Here is a 10217-nt window from a genome sequence, read left to right on the forward strand (position 1 = left end):
GAACCACTAGAAACCTGCAGATTGATTGTTAGGAACATAAGGAACATACACTATATTGCCAAAAGTATTTGCTCACCCATCCAAATTATTGGAATCAGGTGTTCCAATCACTTCCATGGCCACAGGTGTATAAATTCAAGCACCTAGGCATGCAGACTGTTTTTACAAACATTTGTGAAAGAATGGGTCGCTCTCAGGAGCTCAGTGAATTCCAGCGTGGAACTGTGATAGGATGCCACCTGTGCAACAAATCCAGTCGTGAAATTTCCTCGCTCCTAAATATTCCACAGTCAACTGTCAGCTGTATTATAAGAAAATGGAAGTGTTTGGGAACGACAGCAACTCAGCCACGAAGTGGTAGGCCACGTAAACTGACGGAGCGGGGTCAGCGGATGCTGACGCGCATAGTGCGAAGAGGTCGCCAACTTTCTGCAGAGTCAATCACTACAGACCTCCAAACTTCATGTGGCCTTCAGATTAGCTCAAGAACAGTGCGCAGAGAGCTTCATGGAATGGGTTTCCATGGTCGAGCAGCTGCATCCAAGCCATACATCACCAAGTGCAATGCAAAGCGTCGGATGCGGTGGTGTAAAGCACGCCGCCACTGGACTCTAGAGCAGTGGAGACGCGTTCTCTGGAGTGACGAATCGCGCTTCTCCATCTGGCAATCTGATGGACGGGTCTGGGTTTGGCGGTTGCCAGGAGAACGGTACTTGTCTGACTGCATTGTGCCAAGTGTAAAGTTTGGTGGAGGGGGGATTATGGTGTGGGGTTGTTTTTCAGGAGCTGGGCTTGGCCCCTTAGTTCCAGTGAAAGGAACTCTGAATGCTTCAGCATACCAAGACATTTTGGACAATTCCATGCTCCCAACTTTGTGGGAACAGTTTGGAGCTGGCCCCTTCCTCTTCCAACATGACTGTGCACCAGTGCACAAAGCAAGGTCCATAAAGACATGGATGACAGAGTCTGGTGTGGATGAACTTGACTGGCCTGCACAGAGTCCTGACCTCAACCCGATAGAACACCTTTGGGATGAATTAGAGCGGAGACTGAGAGCCAGGCCTTCTCGTCCAACATCAGTGTGCGACCTCACAAATGCGCTTCTGGAAGAATGGTCAAAAATTCCCATAAACACACTCCTAAACCTTGTGGACAGCCTTCCCAGAAGAGTTGAAGCTGTTCTAGCTGCAAAGGGTGGACCGACGTCATATTGAACCCTATGGATTAGGAACGGGATGTCACTTAAGCTCATATGTGAGTCAAGGCAGGTGAGCAAATACTTTTGGCAATATAGTGTAGGTCAATAATAGGTGAGTAAAGTGAAATTTGAAAAGCAAAGAAAAAAAAAACCTTTATGTTAAAACCTTCATAGTGAATATTTAGCGCAAACGTTCTGCATCAAGCGCCATCAAATAGCCATTTGATCACTGCTGCTCTTTAAGAAATGGAAATGTCGTACGAAACAAAGTTTAGTTTTGTATAGACTCGTATACAAAATGACAATAAAAGTTGGCTTCAATAGAAGCGGATCGACTCAACAGACAGCTTTTTCCTCTCCACTGGAAAAAATTAAAGTTAAAATAAGTGCATTTCTTCTTGTATTGAGGAGGTAAGTGAGACACTTTGCCAATGGAACAAGACAATTTACATTTAAAATAAGAAAAAAACTATTTAATTGTCTCATTTCATGTATATACTATCGAATTTCCTTATTTTAAGGGTTAAAATCATCATTCCATTGGAAAATCATCTTATGTACCTACTCAAATCAAGGGTAAATACACTTCATTTAAGACATTTGGACTCATTTCTAGATCGTTTTTGCAGTGTGTCACCTGCTCAGCTCGCCCTTCTCTCTCCATGCTGCACAGACTGAGAAACTAATAAGATCTCTGGGCTACCTGACCCCCGACATTTCAACAGCTCTGGCACACAAAGCAAAGAGGGAGCGGCCACTTAAAACGGAAATGGATCAAGCAAGGCGGAGGAATAGATGTGGAAGATTGGAACAAGAGGGTGAGAGAGAAAAAAGAGAAGACTGACGATAAGGAAAGCATGAGGAAAAAAAGAAAAAACAAGCGCCCAGCCTTGTGTGAAAGACATAATTGAAAATTTCAAAAGAGGAAAGGAATGACAGCAATGAACTGGCTGAGCGTGGCAGTGCAGTCTGTCAGCGAGCTGCTACCTCCATGCTGAATAGCTTCTCACTTTCTCTCACCTCCTTCATATATTCTCCGCCACATACACACACATGCATGACCAGACAATTTCAATAACCTGCAAGAATCTTTTTTACTTCTCTCATTTTATCCATGTGCTGTAAGTCAGTCTGGCTGTTTGCGCTGGTTTCCCTCCAGAGCCACATATGAGCACTCAAAGCCTCTAAATGTGTGGAGAGGAGCATATTCATATGGGGGGATTTCAAAGGGAAATGTGATGCTAGATAAGCACTTGACCCTCATGTCAGCTTTATCGCCCCCCCCCCACCCCTTCTTCTCCATACTTCTCCTCTTTATGGGTTGCCCTCCATCTTCTTTTCATCTCTCTAGATGAAAACGAGATTCGCGGCCCATTGATGATGATCCTAATGGACAACTTGTAATTCAGCAGATCTGCCTGCTGTCAGCTACGTTTTGTCATGAACAACTAAAGAATGGAGGGCACTCTGCTTAAAACATTTTTTGGACACAGAAACCTAAATAACACCAGACATTTTGTGTTAGTCATGTAATATGTAATATATAATCCAGAAATGACTGCAAAAAAATGAACTAGCAGCTGACTAAACTAGAAACTATTTTATCCTTAAATGTTTTTGCAGAAAATAGTTTTTAATCTTACCGGCCTGAAGTACTTATCCAAGAAAGGGGTCATAGAATGCAAAACCAAGTTTCTTTTTTCTTTTTTTCACAGTGTCCTGTCTGGCAATGTGGCAATAAGAATAATTGTCTTGATGCCAAAAAGAGCCCAACAGATTTTACTTTCACAAGTGGAGCAGTAGGCTACGGCAATTGCCATATTGCTCCACTTGTTTCATGCATATAAATTGCTTTATTATAATTATGCAAGAAAAAAAAAGGAGAAAAGAGGAAAAGATGAAAGAAGAGATAGAAAGGAGACAATGACAAAACCTTTTCAGTCTGCTTCATCACCTGTAACGAGATGAAAAAAAGAACAGCACAACCAAAAGACATGGTACGAGATATACAATAAAGTAACATCTTGAAACTATCGCTAAAGTATTATTATTAAGTCTGACATGACCAAAACCAAGTTTCTATTGTCATAGATGAATAACGATAGTTCAGTGGGTGAAATGGACGTACACAGAAGTTCAAACCCCATCAACACCTAACCTGACTCCGCCAGATGGATTTGCTCCGCATATCCATCTGGAAACCTTCCCTTGAAGTAATTTTGGGAAGGGGCGAAAATACTGGTTAGCTGATTGGCCTATGTTGGTGATAGACGGGCCAAATAAACCAATCAGATCAACGAAGCAAATGACGTACAAACAGAACAACGACGAAGAGGAGCCAATTGATAGATCAAACTCTTGCCGAAACCAGTCGGGAGAAGAGCAAAAACATCTTTTCCTCTGAGAAAAGCCTCCAGAGCAGTGTTTTGCTCTTCTTTCAGTGAAGAAATACTCTGTAATTCCCATAAAACTTGCTCGATAGCCACGCTAACGCTAGTTTCATCGGCTGAAGCCGCCATGTTCTTTAGACTGAACTGTCGCGCTTCTCGTTGCGTCACACCTCAACCCGCCTCAAAGCCAACGCTGATTGGACGTTCGTTTGGTGAACGGCTCCAAATTTTCTTTAACGGAGAGCCTCCAGACTGATCTGCGAGTGAAACCTTGAAAGCTCGCGAGATCAGGATGGTCTCACGAGGCTAATCAACGCCTCCTTTCTCTACAAATCTCACAATTCTAAACTTCCACCATAAAACGGGCGAATTTCGGCTTGATTCGAGTGCCCGGTGTGTTTCGACTACGTTCTGCACTGTAGTCGACCAAAATCCGCATGATTTTAAAATTCCCCTCAGACATTTTTTTAGGTATGAAAAGTAGGATATGTCCAGGGAAAAAGACGTCTGGTCACCCTACCATATCAACAATTTGATGTTTCAGTGAATGAGTGCTTGTTGCTATGACGCCTCTTTGCTCAACAGCTTCGCTTGTTGTAAACCAATCGATCACATAGAACAGCAAATAGGCCATTTTCAGCCCAACCAATGTTACGCACCCTATTCAGAGACCTGAAGGACCAGATACTCTATAGAACTTTGGATGGTTATCAGGGTTTTTATTCATAAAAATCTGAAAACGTCTGAGGTGCATTTGTGTTCTGAGTAAAATGCTGCAAAAAACAGTTACTTTTATCTGCTAAATGGTGAAGAAATCTACTTAACCCTTTATCATTGAAATACTTTATAAAATCTAAATTTCACAACAGTAGTGTTATTGGAATCCAGGACAAGACCTTATTACCTTTGTAAGATTAAAAGATATGGATATTTTGATGTGGAAAATTCATGTCAATGTAATAACAAGACATGCCAAATTGCTCGAATATATTAAAAAAAATAACAAGTGCTTCCATAAGAAATTCATAAAAACACTCAGAGTGAAAGGAACACTTTATTTTGGTACAACATAACCTTAGAGGCATTAATGCTGACAATGGCACTTAGTTTATAAACCGAAATATAATTGCTAACTTTTTATCTTAACTTTTTAACTTTTCGATTGGCTTTTTACCATTTTTCAACTTCATTTCCAGTAGGTAATATATAATTCAAGGGCTCATCTAATTGGTCAAATGCCAAGATAAGATGTGCAGCCATGTAGCTGCATCTTTGCTGAATGGATGGATATAGATCCAGATCTGAGGGACGGGGGGTGGGGGGGTGGGGGGGACTCCAATTGTAAGGGGGATGCAAGTGATCAAAAACGGTAACTTGCCCATAAATGGTTTTTAAAATCACGCCTTTTAAGAAAATACAACAATTCTGGAGAAACTGCAAAAATCTGTATCTCAGGTTGAAGAGTCCGCTGTTGGAAAAATTATAATTCATGAACCTAATATGGCTTTCATGGAATAATTACCATTTTCTTTAAATGACCTTAAGTGATTCAGTTAACAATTTGCCACTGGGGACATTGGAGACACATAAACCATGTAGAAATAGGTGATTTGGTCAGATCCAAGAGACTAAAATTGAACCTTTAATTGTATGTGCAATGACAAACAGTGGTGGATGCATCATGCTGTGGGGTTTTCCTTCATGCAGAGCGATGTTGGTTGGAAGAAAAGTTGGTAAAAGCTGCAGAACAAAGTACTAAAGTTTGTTAGCTGCCTGCCCACCGAGTCAAATTTGATAGTCAGCTTAGTCTGCAGGCAGGAGCTGATAAATGAAATGTGGTTCCACAATTAAACACAAATAATACTAACAAAAGTCTATGAATTTGTAAATACAGGTTTAAACCTTTTGTGACACACTTGTTGTTTTGGTGTTTCCACGTAAGGACCTGAGCCGAACATTGAACTTTAAACTGTTGCAGAATTTGAACAACATTTGCAAGGCGATTTAAATACAAACAGAAAGCATTTGAGATTATTAATCAGTATAAAATAAGATAAACCGAGTCTCACATATCCGATTTTATTAACTTGCTTTAATTTACTGCATGTTTCAATGCCAGCGGTTCAAGAATGAAGATGTATAAGATCATTTAAAAGGAAACATTTATTCTTGATGACTTAAAGAACTGCACCAGTCCTGAATAATTACCTACCATTAATATTAGTTCTAGTTCTGCCTGTATCTCCTTGGAAGAAAAAACAGTTTCTAAGCTTCATTAATTAATAAGAAGAAGGAGTTTGTATGGTACAGAGAAGTGAAAGGATGTAATTTGCATGGCCTGATGGGTGGAAATCACAGTGAGAGGTACAGGCTTTCTGCACCTTCATGAATATGCATTTCTGTCTTAGCCTACTAACACAGCACATGAAAAATGGATGTATAAATGGAAAACGATCTTATCGGCAGATCAGTGGGTGACATGCAGCGGCATCCAGCTGAAGTCCTTAAGCACGGGAAGATCTGCTCGTTACGTTTAGGTCTGCAGGGTTCAGAGTGTTGCTTTGAGCCAGTTTGCACAACAGTTTAAGGACAGAGCTCTACAGAAATGTCAGGGATTCCTTGTGTTATAGATACCAAGGCCCCCTGCTGGTTTCCTAAAGCTTTAAAAGGTTTGCTGCAGCACGACGGTGAAGCAAATATCACAGCGGCACTGCGAGATAAGAACAGAAAGGTTTCTGTTGATGCTGAAGGTGAACAAGGTAACCTTCCTTTAACACCAATAAGTGTTTCCTTTCTGTTGCCTAAGATGTTCCTCACTCACGGAGCAATGCTGCCCTCTAAAAAAGATGGGAAAGGAAAAGCAATGAGGGGAAGGGGAGGGGAAGGAGTCAGTGAGGGGGAAAGGGAAGGGAGGGTGAGGAGCAAATTGAGGCAAAAAATGGCTTCAGGGTCGGGGGAGTTTATTTAAGACTCAAATTAAACATGCAGAGCAAAGGCGCCGACAAAAATTAAACCTTAATGACAAAATATTACCTCCATAATGGAAACTTGCACAACACACACAAGGCAACAAAGAAATTATGTATGCATTGAAAATATCTCATCATCTCTTCACTGAAAGGACCCACAGCAATTGTTCAAGTTACATTCTATCATAAGATTACTTGAAAAAGGACGGTTTCATATTTCAATCTAATTCGTTTTATTGTACCCAGTCGATCTGTCGGCGTGTATATTCATACGGCTGAAGGAGCTGCACGGGTTGGTTTATTCTCTTGCATGTTGTGTTAGAAAGTTCTTGCATGTGTTTCCAGATGTGTCCAGTTCTGCTGCATCAAACTGTGGGAAGCAGGAGAATGCGGACGCATGCAAACAACGCTGTAACAGCAGACAGCCTGTAATAGGATAAGTAGCAGGTTAAAAATGTGTCAACCAGGGTGTGAACGCCATGTTAGCTATGCAAATGAGAGGGAGGACCTATTGGCTTGGCATGTACGGCTCATCTGTTCAACACAGCGGCGCCGGTCATGCTGAGGCTCATCACTGACAGCCTGGGCTTCGCAGAGGTTCCTTTTTTTCCCCTTCAAATTATAGCTCAGAGTTAATTAAATCAAACCTGGAAAAATAAGAATTCTCAACTAGCAGAAAAAAGTTATTTTACAAAATTTTGCACATGACTAAAACTGTCAGGCAAGCGAGTGATACATGTGTGAGGATCCTGAAGCAGCTCATTTGATTGCAACAGAAATGCAAAACACAATTAACAGCCTTTATTTCACCTCTTCAGTCTTTGCCGTTATGAGCCAAACTGTGCCATAGCGGTTCTTTTAGAGTTAAATGATAATAACCCCTTATTGTCCTAGAAATAACCAACACAAACACACAAGTTACTGTTCTGCAGAAGAGGAGAGAAGACACAGACAGAGATCTCTGTCCTCTGCCTTTATTATCAGACTTTTAAGGAGGGGTCTGAAGTTTACATGATTAAGCATGACAGCTCCTTGTGTAATTTTATTGTGGGTGATGATCAGTCACCTGCAAAAGCAAAAGGAGAAACATTTGCTCTCCCTGTTTCAAGATAAAACTTAGGAATCCAGTTTCTGTGGGTTGTGTTTTTGTGTGTTTTCCCTCCACCACCAGGTGGCGCCTGGTTCTCGTTGGACTCCTCACACAGCTGCGGATGGTTGCATCATTACCTGAGGACTCTTAAGCTGCTGACTGCCACTACCTCGAGGCCAGACTGTTTGCCAGTTTTGGCTACTCTAGCCAAACTGAGTTTTTGTCAACCTGAGCCTAACCTTGTTGTTTTTGTCTTTGCCTCTCGGCAGGAAGTCATCCTGCAAAATGGACCTTTTGGACCTTCTCCCCCTGGCAAGATCGTCTGAGCTTCAAACTGAGCTGGGGATTCAAACTGGAGGTTTGGATCTACTTTCCCACAAAGGATTGTTTGAGCTTCACACTGAGCAGGGGATTCATCTCCACAAGAAACCGTTCAAGTACCATAGTAAATCCAAGTGGCAGTCAGCTCCTCCGTTCCTCAAGGAGACACCTCAACCTGGGTAAACCTTGTCCACCCTCCAATGAGCAAGTCAATTACTGGAAAACCCACACCGACTGGATTCAGAGAAAGACACCTTTTCTGGAAATATGAGTCCCGTTGCCTTAATTCCCTTTTCCAAATCGAAGCTCAAATTTCCCACTGAGCCTGAACTAACCACAGGAACTTCCCTTCACTTTTCAGTTCTGGTTCGCCAGTGTTCTGAGCAGCACTGGACCCATCCCTACCAGTTCTCAATAAACCTGTTAAACCTTCCCCTGGTCTCTCTGTTTGGTTTTCTGCATGTGGGTCAGATCTTTGAATAAAACCATGACAAATACAACACAAAATTCCTAGCAGGCCAAATGACTGTAAGGTAATACATATAAAATTATGAAATGTATATTTTTCTTCATCAACTTGAACAACGTCACCGACATATTTGTGTGTTTCTCACAATATATCTTAAATATTGGATGGAGTTTCTCTTTGAAGAGCAGTTAATTAGCTTTCATTTGGCTGCTGTATTTCTTCCACAGGTTTGCCGTTTCCCCTACATGGCTGGAAGGCTGCAAATTAGACGTTGTAGTGGGAAAAAAGTATCCAACTATTTGCTCCAGATAAATAATCAATAATCAATGAATTTCACTCAGTAGGCACTTTATTTTATCTTTGCAAAGAGAGAACAGTTCATCATACGGCCCTTATTGCACGGTAATCAGCCCTGTTCTGATCTGAGCAATAATGGAAACAGTAACATGTTATGAATAAATCTTGAGAAATAATCTGGTTTGTTATGGGAAGAAGTTACTTTTCTGTCTACAAACAGCCTGACGCAGGGGAATTGTGTGGCCTTGCAGGTGAAACAGGCTGAGAGAAAACTTAAAGTGAATGACACTTTGAAGTGTCAGACTTTGTCAAAATCTCTCAGCATAATTTTTTAATCTGCTACTCCTGTGGTTAACATGGACCTCTTGGCTTACGTCTGATCAAGGCTTAGCAGGTTTGCAATTAACTTTTGTATTCTGTTTTCTATTCTATCTAACTCTGTTTAAACTTTACCACAGCTTTCTATTGACTGCTCTTCTGTGTTCATGGTCTTAATGAGGCTGATTCTTCAGTAATGTTCTCTAACATACCTCTTAGGCCTGCAGAGATCGGTGAATTAACAATGGTGCAATACTATGTACAGAATTAGCCATTCAAAATGTCCCCATTTTCCAAAATTACTTTTTAAACGTCAATCTTTATACTAAAATATTCTTTCTGCCATGATTTGTGCACATTAAGATCTAAAGAGAAGCATTGTCTCCTGGTCAGACCATGGGATTCAGTGAAAGGATGGAGTCAGAGTTAAAAAAAAAACACACCCAGGAGAAGGCCAGTGGCTGGAAGTTGGTTGGGATTTGGCTGGGAGTTGCAGGGGAGTAGTCGGCCATTCAGTTGCTGTTTCACTCTGAAGGGCAATTTTGAATGGCTGCTACTGTACAACAGTCATTACACTGTGACAAGTACAGAGCAATGAAATTAACTCTCTGCATTTAACGCCATTCTTGGGGGGGGGGGGGGGGGGGCAGTGTGGAGTTAAGGGTCTTGCTCAGGGTCCCAGAGTCTGTGGAAGTGGGGCTTGAATGCAGAACCTCAGGATTTCAATCGCAACCACTAGGCCCTGGTTAGAAGGTCTTGCCTAAGTACCCATACTGTTCAACCAGATGGGGGGAAAACCGTTTTTTAACAAGTCAAATTCCAACATGCTGTCCAAAAATTCACAAATACAGAGCTCATCATCATCACAAAGTCCAAGTAGCGCCATCTCACTGAGGAGCAGAGTCCGACGTGGGTTTTAGACGTACAGTGTGAGCAGGTAGATCGTAGCCTGGTGAGACCATCCTGATCTTGCGAGTTTTCAAGGTTTCACTCGCTAATCAGTCTGGAGACTCTCCGTTAAAGAAAATTTGGAGCCGTTCACCAAACGAACGTCCAATCAGCGTTGGCTTTGAGGCGGGTTGAGGTGTGACGCAACGAGAAGCGCGACAGTTCAGTCTACAGAACATGGCGGCTTCAGCGATGAAACTAGCGTTAGCGTGGCTAT

Source organism: Cyprinodon tularosa, unplaced genomic scaffold, assembly GCF_016077235.1.
Source record: "Cyprinodon tularosa strain WSP-4 unplaced genomic scaffold, ASM1607723v1 ctg874, whole genome shotgun sequence".
Classification (NCBI taxonomy): Eukaryota; Metazoa; Chordata; class Actinopteri; order Cyprinodontiformes; family Cyprinodontidae; genus Cyprinodon; species Cyprinodon tularosa.